At 50.0% G+C, this 7320-nt stretch overlaps 1 protein-coding gene across 1 annotated transcript in view; it reads left to right on the forward strand.

The window, feature by feature from the left end:
* Window positions 1–2759: 2759 nt before the first annotated feature.
* Window positions 2760–7320, forward strand: part of LOC140428469 (tyrosine-protein kinase HCK-like) — a 127278-nt gene continuing 122717 nt past the window's right edge. The window contains exon 1 of the mRNA XM_072514964.1: window positions 2760–3100. The gene's annotated coding sequence lies outside the window, so the exon portion shown is untranslated. The remainder of the gene's footprint in view (window positions 3101–7320) is intronic.

Genomic DNA, 7320 nt, shown 5'->3' on the forward strand with positions numbered 1-7320 from the left:
GCCATTCTTCTTCCTACCCAGCTGCGCAGCAGAGCCAGCCACGGTGCCATGAACCTGGCTGCTGCTGCCTTCCCCTGGTGAGCCATCTCCCTCAACAGTATCCAAAGTGGTATATCTGTTTTTCAGGGAGATGACTGCAGGGGACACCTGCACTGCCTTCCTACTCTTGCTCTGTCTTTTGGTCACCCATTTTCTATCTTACTCAGTAACTTTCACCTGCGGTGTGACCAACTCGCTAAACGTGCTATCCACAACGTCCTCAGCATCGCGGATGCTCCAAAGTGAGTCCATCCACAGCTCCAGAGCCATCAAGCGCTCTAACAGGAGCTGCAACTGGACACACGTCTTGCACATGAAGGAGCCAGGGACAGTGGACGTGTCCCTGAGCTCCCACATCGCACACAAGGAGCATGACACGGGTATATTAATCTTGGATTATCCAGAGATGAAATTGGTCTTGGGTGGTGACAGGAGAGTCCGTGATGTAGAGGTAATTCAGAGGCCCAGGCTAATGCACAGGAGACATGGGCTCAAATCCCACCATGGCAGCTAATAAATTCAATAGACAAATCTGGAATATTAAGCTGGTCCCAGTAATGGTAACCATGAACCTATCATTGATTGTCACTAAAACTCCTCTGGTTCACTAATGTCCTTTAGAGAAGGAAATCTGCCACCCTTACCCGGTCTGGCCTACATGTGACTCCAGACCCACAGCAATGTGGTTGACTGTTAACTGCCCTCTGCAATGCTCCAGCAAGCCATCTAGTTCAAGGGCAACTAGGGATTGGCAACAAATGCTGGCTTTTCCCGTGACCATCTCATGAAAGAATGAAGAAAAAATAATGAATAAGCAGCGCATTATACACTCTGCCTGATTTATTTGCCATTGTCTTGAGTGGATGTCGCTGATTCATGCCTTTTTGTGTTGGGCTACTTTTGCTGCCAATGATGCACATGTGCAGTCAGCATCTTTATAGGGGGCACTGTTCAGCTGGACGCAAGTGCAGTCATCATAGGCCCTGGAACTGCAAATGCTACAGCGCTGGCATCAAGTTAACACATTTCAAAATCCATAGCTCACTCCAACCCTCACAGAGAGGGCTGGAAAGAGCAAGTAGAAAATGGGTTCCATTTTGTCAGCCCACCCTCACTGTAATATGACACTGTAATATCCCACATGGGACCTACGGGATGGGAACGCTTGTCTTCTCCTTATTTTTTCCACACGAAAGCACAGTGGTTAGCACTGTATGTAAGCCTACTTATGGCAATAAAGATTATTATTATCACACTTTTTGAACTCCTTCCCCTCTCCTCCCATGCATGGCAAGCACCGAGCTGATTTTCCTGGCCCTGGCAATTAAAACTGCCAAACACAAGTCTGCTTTAAATAGGGAGCTGGATTCTCCATTATTGGGACTATGTCCCCATGCTGGTGTCAAAACGGTGGAGTTTCACGACAGAAAAGCTGGCATGAAAGGGATACGATTCCCTAGCCCTGCAGGGGGCTAGCAGGGACCCGGTGTAGATCTAGCAGCTTTTGCTGCAGATACGGGCCCCCGCACATCCGGGTCGGAGGCCACGCACGTGCACGACGGCGGCCTCCAGCGGCCATGCTATGCTCCATGATGGACTTTGACCGCAGAACTGGGCCCAAAAAAGAAACCCCCCAATCGGCCGTGCGCCCGACCCTCAACCACTGCACAAACATTTCCCAGGCCGTCTATAAGGCCCCCCCCCCCCCCCCCCACCGGCCTCTGATCAGCACGTCCCCGACCAGGGCAGTTGCGGACTGAGTCCGCAGCCGCCACACGAGTATCCCGGCCGGCTGGACGATATTAGATCGACACCGTTGGGGCTTTGGCTGGTCGAGGGCAGGGAATGGCAGAGCGGGCCTCTGCCAATGGCCCCAGGTAGGTCCCAGGTGGTGCGGCGTACTCCCCGAGTATGTCGCTTTTCAGGGCCCGCAGAATCGGCGAACCGGCGCCGGTCCCGATTCCTTGGCGGAAAAATTGATTCTCCGCCCCCGTGCCGGCCGCAATTTCGGCGTCGGGGTGGGGAGAATCTTGCCCAGGGTGTCGGGAATCTGGGGAATTAATACCTGCAATCAAAGCCAAGCCCCAGCAGCGGAAACGCTGAATCCTAAACATGACCAGACCATCGGGTAAACTGATTGAAAAACACTGATCGAACCGAGATGTACACTGATAATCGGATGCCCGATGAGTGAGCTATCTGGTCTCCTACCTGGGGGATGGCCTCTTGGCCAGTTCGATGGTGTTTAGAGACCTGGGCTGCGGCCAGATGGCCACGGAATAATAATAATAATCTTTATTATCGTCACAAGTAGGCTTACATTAACACTGCAATGATGGGACATGTGGTGATTAATACATTGTTTAATGCCGAGTCTGCACTGCGGGGGAGACATTGTATCAGGTTGTAGTTTACTGCTGCAATATATGGTGTAAGTAGTTAGATGTTTTTTCCCGATTTAGGTAGGCGAGTTTGAAACGTGTTGGTGTCACTATCACAAGTGGAGCCTTTCCGACGAGTGAAGCGGCGACCCACTCAAAATAGAGAGAAAAGTAATCACACTGATCAAGCCAGGAGTATCTCCCCGGGGCTCGACACGACTGAAGGGTTAACCTAAAGAACCTCCTCCCCTCCTGATAAGAATGCCTCAAGCAAAGTGGGTTTTCGTCACTTGCCTCAGTGGGCTTGATTTCCGTTTCTAATCATAGCGCTGGCAGCAGGGGTTTTAAACCCCACTGCGTCCGAAAGGCCGCCCACTGACTGATCACTGCTTCCCCCTCACCCCGAGCGCCAATTAACAACTCAAGGGGTGTGGTCACTTCCTAATCGGCTGAGAGACTCCCTCACAAGCTCCCTCCAGATACAAGGAAATGGGTCAGGGCGGGTAATCAGCGAGCCGGGCAGCCAGATCGCCAGCACCTTGGAGCTGCGGCTAACTATGGGACTTTACCTTGCTGCCTGAACCGGGACAAGAAAAGCATCGAGACCACTTTTTCTCGCCCTCCCCCCTCCTTGGAGTGTTTTACTTCAGAGTTTATGAAGTGAGAGGAGAAGATTAAAGGTATGTGTTTGGTTTTGGTTCAGACCACCCTGGAAGCAGCCTGAGACTGCAGTGTGAGACTCTGGGATTGGGTTGGATTGTAGTGAGTGAGGGGCGGCGAGTGTGGTTAACTCTCCGATCAGATGCTGCGGACTGCGGGCTACTTCCGCACCCTGGGTTATGTTTTCTCTCTTTCTTTACACCGGTTGGTATATCCGACCACTCCTTTGGGTTTTTTAAAATAAATCCCATTTCCCCCCCCCCCCCCCTGCTTTTAAATTAAAATGTTTAAAAACAAAATACGCTTGTGTCGACCGTGCGCTGGCAGGAATTGGGGAAACTAGACTAGTCTCTCTCTCTCTCTCTCTCGATCTTTAAAGGGCGTTATCCCGCCGAATTAGGAGGCTCATTGTCACAACTGTGTGGAGCAGTTCCCTGATCTTTAATTCAAGAACGTGAACTTAAAAACATACGACATGGCCTTTCAGCATTTACATGTCCGGCTTGGTGATATGATTGAGGGGGAAAGGATGTGTTGAGACATTTCCCGAGCTTTCCTGGATCAAGGATACTAACGAGAACTGTTGACCTGCATTTGTCTCACACTCAACGATGGGAGATGGTCTCCCTTTCTAATGGAGAGCGGTGCCTATGGGGGTGGGAGGTGGGAGGTGGGCTCCCTTTCTAATGGAGAGCGGTGCCTATGGGGGTGGGAGGTGGGAGGTGGCCTCCCTTTCTAATGGAGAGGGGTGCCTATGGGGATGGGAGGTGGCCTCTCTTTCTAGTGAATTGGGGTGCCTATGGGGGTGGGAGGTGGCCTCGCTTTCTAATGGAGAGGGGTGCCTGTGCATGGGAGGAGGCCTCCCTTTCTAGTGGAGAAGGGTGCCAATGGGTGGGAGGTGGCCTCTCGTGGAGAGGGATGCCTGTGCACGGGAGATGGTCTCCCTTTCTAATGGAGAGGGGTGCCTTTGGGTGGGAGATGGTCTTCTTTTCTAATGGAGAGGGGTGCCTGTGGTGTCTTTTGGGGACTATGACTGGTGTCTTGTCTGATTGACATTTGTCATTAACTTTTCCCTTCTGTGACTACCATACAGTTAACTACGCGATTTCCCAACAAAGCTTAGCTTTAAATTGCCAAACACCAAGAAATAGGGAACACCATGCAATACAGTAAATAAACAGCTAGCCCCAACTTTTACGAAGCTAAAATGTGTAATAATGTTTCCACCATTGTGCATGAGGGTAGGGAAAACTCCCTATGTTGAAACAGCAATTCGAAGATACTTCCTGAGAGATGGTTGAGATAAAGTGTGGAAGAGTGTCTGGATTTAACTCCTAATGTTAGCAAAGTTACATGAAATGGTCTTAAAGTGAGAATTCGGAACTAGAATTGGATTTCAAGTTACCTCTCCGGCTTCAACTAATCAAACCAGGGCATGGGCATCAATTTTCATTAGAACAGCAAAGTTCCTGGATTCTGACTCTGAATCACAACCTCCATTAGAAATCAATATTCAAACTCTTACTGGAGATAGAGGGATTGAAGGGAGGAGAGAGAACCCATAGGGTCTGAGGAATGATCGTAAATGTTAAAATTCCTTTCTCTTTCAAGAGAGAGTGTATGCTACTCAAAGGAAAACAGGGGCATTTGTAGAAAGCGTATGCTTTACTAATCTGCTGAAATTTTCTGGAGCATCTCACCGTGTGACTGTTCAGTTAGACTTTCCCCGCTCGCCACTTAATTTGTTTTTTGCCCCATAAGTTGCTGGAAGTGTGGAATAAACAACAGGGCATCTTGAGACTGGACCAGTTGAGAGGTTTTAAGGCTTGATGGAGGGCAATTAGGGTGGATGAATGCAATGTTGAATCTGATGTGGAAAGAAACAAAGGATAAAATGTAACACCCCTACTCATGGTTAGTTTTGTGGGTGGGGATCGGGGTGGGGGGGGGGGAAGTTGATTGGAAGGTGGGCACCCTGCCACTTTCCTGCCTCCATCCTGTTTGAGTCCATGATGGGAAGGGCCATGGCTTCCTGCCTTGATGATAATTGAGGCCTGTAGGTGGGCAACTAATGTCTACTTTAAGGGCCCCATCCTGGGCAGCTGGTACTCACCCATGGGCTGCTCATTATGCCGGGAGCATGAGAAACAAACCCATGTAGGTTGTTGTAGGCTCCCAGTTGGGGGGGAACCTTATTCAGAGGCACTCGGTGCCTGATCAAGGGACCTGTAATCAGGCAAGAGGGAAGCCCCGTTGAAAACCAAATTTTCTCTCTCTCTCTCTCTCTCTCTCCTTCTCTCTCTCTCCTTCTCCTTCTCTCTCTCTCTCCTCTCTCCTCTCTCTTCTCTCTCTCTCTCCTTCTCTCTCTCTCCTTCTCTCTCTCTCCTTCTCTCTCTCTCTCCTTCTCTCTCTCTCTCCTTCTCTCTCTCTCTCCTTCTCTCTCTCTCCTTCTCTCTCTCTCTCCTTCTCTCTCTCTCTCCTTCTCTCTCTCTCTCCTTCTCTCTCTCTCTCCTTCTCTCTCTCTCTCCTTCTCTCTCTCTCTCCTTCTCTCTCTCTCTCCTTCTCTCTCTCTCTCCTTCTCTCTCTCTCTCTCCTTCTCTCTCTCTCTCCTTCTCTCTCTCTCTCCTTCTCTCTCTCTCTCCTTCTCTCTCTCTCTCCTTCTCTCTCTCTCTCCTTCTCTCTCTCTCTCCTTCTCTCTCTCTCTCCTTCTCTCTCTCTCCTTCTCTCTCTCTCTTCTCTCTCTCCTTCTCTCTCTCTCCTTCTCTCTCTCTCCTTCTCTCTCTCTCCTTCTCTCTCTCTCCTTCTCTCTCTCTCCTTCTCTCTCTCTCCTTCTCTCTCTCTCTCCTTCTCTCTCTCTCTCCTTCTCTCTCTCTCTCCTTCTCTCTCTCTCTCCTTCTCTCTCTCTCTCCTTCTCTCTCTCTCTCCTTCTCTCTCTCTCTCCTTCTCTCTCTCTCTCCTTCTCTCTCTCTCTCCTTCTCTCTCTCTCTCCTTCTCTCTCCTCTCTCTCTCTCTTCCTTCTCTCTCTCTCTCCTTCTCTCTCTCTCTCCTTCTCTCTCTCTCTCCTTCTCTCTCTCTCTCCTTCTCTCTCTCTCTCCTTCTCTCTCTCTCTCCTTCTCTCTCTCTCTCCTTCTCTCTCTCTCTCCTTCTCTCTCTCTCTCCTTCTCTCTCTCTCTCCTTCTCTCTCTCTCTCCTTCTCTCTCTCTCTCCTTCTCTCTCTCTCTCCTTCTCTCTCTCTCTCCTTCTCTCTCTCTCTCCTTCTCTCTCTCTCTCCTTCTCTCTCTCTCTCCTTCTCTCTCTCTCTCCTTCTCTCTCTCTCTCCTTCTCTCTCTCTCTCCTTCTCTCTCTCTCTCCTTCTCTCTCTCTCTCCTTCTCTCTCTCTCTCCTTCTCTCTCTCTCTCCTTCTCTCTCTCTCTCCTTCTCTCTCTCTCTCCTTCTCTCTCTCTCTCCTTCTCTCTCTCTCTCCTTCTCTCTCTCTCTCCTTCTCTCTCTCTCTCCTTCTCTCTCTCTCTCCTTCTCTCTCTCTCTCCTTCTCTCTCTCTCTCCTTCTCTCTCTCTCTCCTTCTCTCTCTCTCTCCTTCTCTCTCTCTCTCCTTCTCTCTCTCTCTCCTTCTCTCTCTCTCTCCTTCTCTCTCTCTCTCCTTCTCTCTCTCTCTCCTTCTCTCTCTCTCTTCCTTCTCTCTCTCTCTCCTTCTCTCTCTCTCTCCTTCTCTCTCTCTCTCCTTCTCTCTCTCTCTCCTTCTCTCTCTCTCTCCTTCTCTCTCTCTCTCCTTCTCTCTCTCTCTCCTTCTCTCTCTCTCTCCTTCTCTCTCTCTCTCTCCTTCTCTCTCTCTCTCCTTCTCTCTCTCTCTCCTTCTCTCTCTCTCTCCTTCTCTCTCTCTCTCCTTCTCTCTCTCTCTCCTTCTCTCTCTCTCTCCTTCTCTCTCTCTCTCCTTCTCTCTCTCTCTCCTTCTCTCTCTCTCCTTCTCTCTCTCTCCTTCTCTCTCTCTCCTTCTCTCTCTCTCTCCTTCTCTCTCTCTCTCCTTCTCTCTTCTCTCTCTCTCTCCTTCTCTCTCTCTCTCCTTCTCTCTCTCTCTCCTTCTCTCTCTCTCTCCTTCTCTCTCTCTCTCCTTCTCTCTCTCTCTCCTTCTCTCTCTCTCTCCTTCTCTCTCTCTCTCCTTCTCTCTCTCTCTCCTTCTCTCTCTCTCTCCTTCTCTCTCTCTCTCTCTCTTCTCTCTCTCTCTCCTTCTCTCTCTCTCTCCTT

The sequence above is a fragment of the Scyliorhinus torazame genome, chromosome 8 (genome assembly GCF_047496885.1).
Source record: "Scyliorhinus torazame isolate Kashiwa2021f chromosome 8, sScyTor2.1, whole genome shotgun sequence".
Taxonomy (NCBI): domain Eukaryota; kingdom Metazoa; phylum Chordata; class Chondrichthyes; order Carcharhiniformes; family Scyliorhinidae; genus Scyliorhinus; species Scyliorhinus torazame.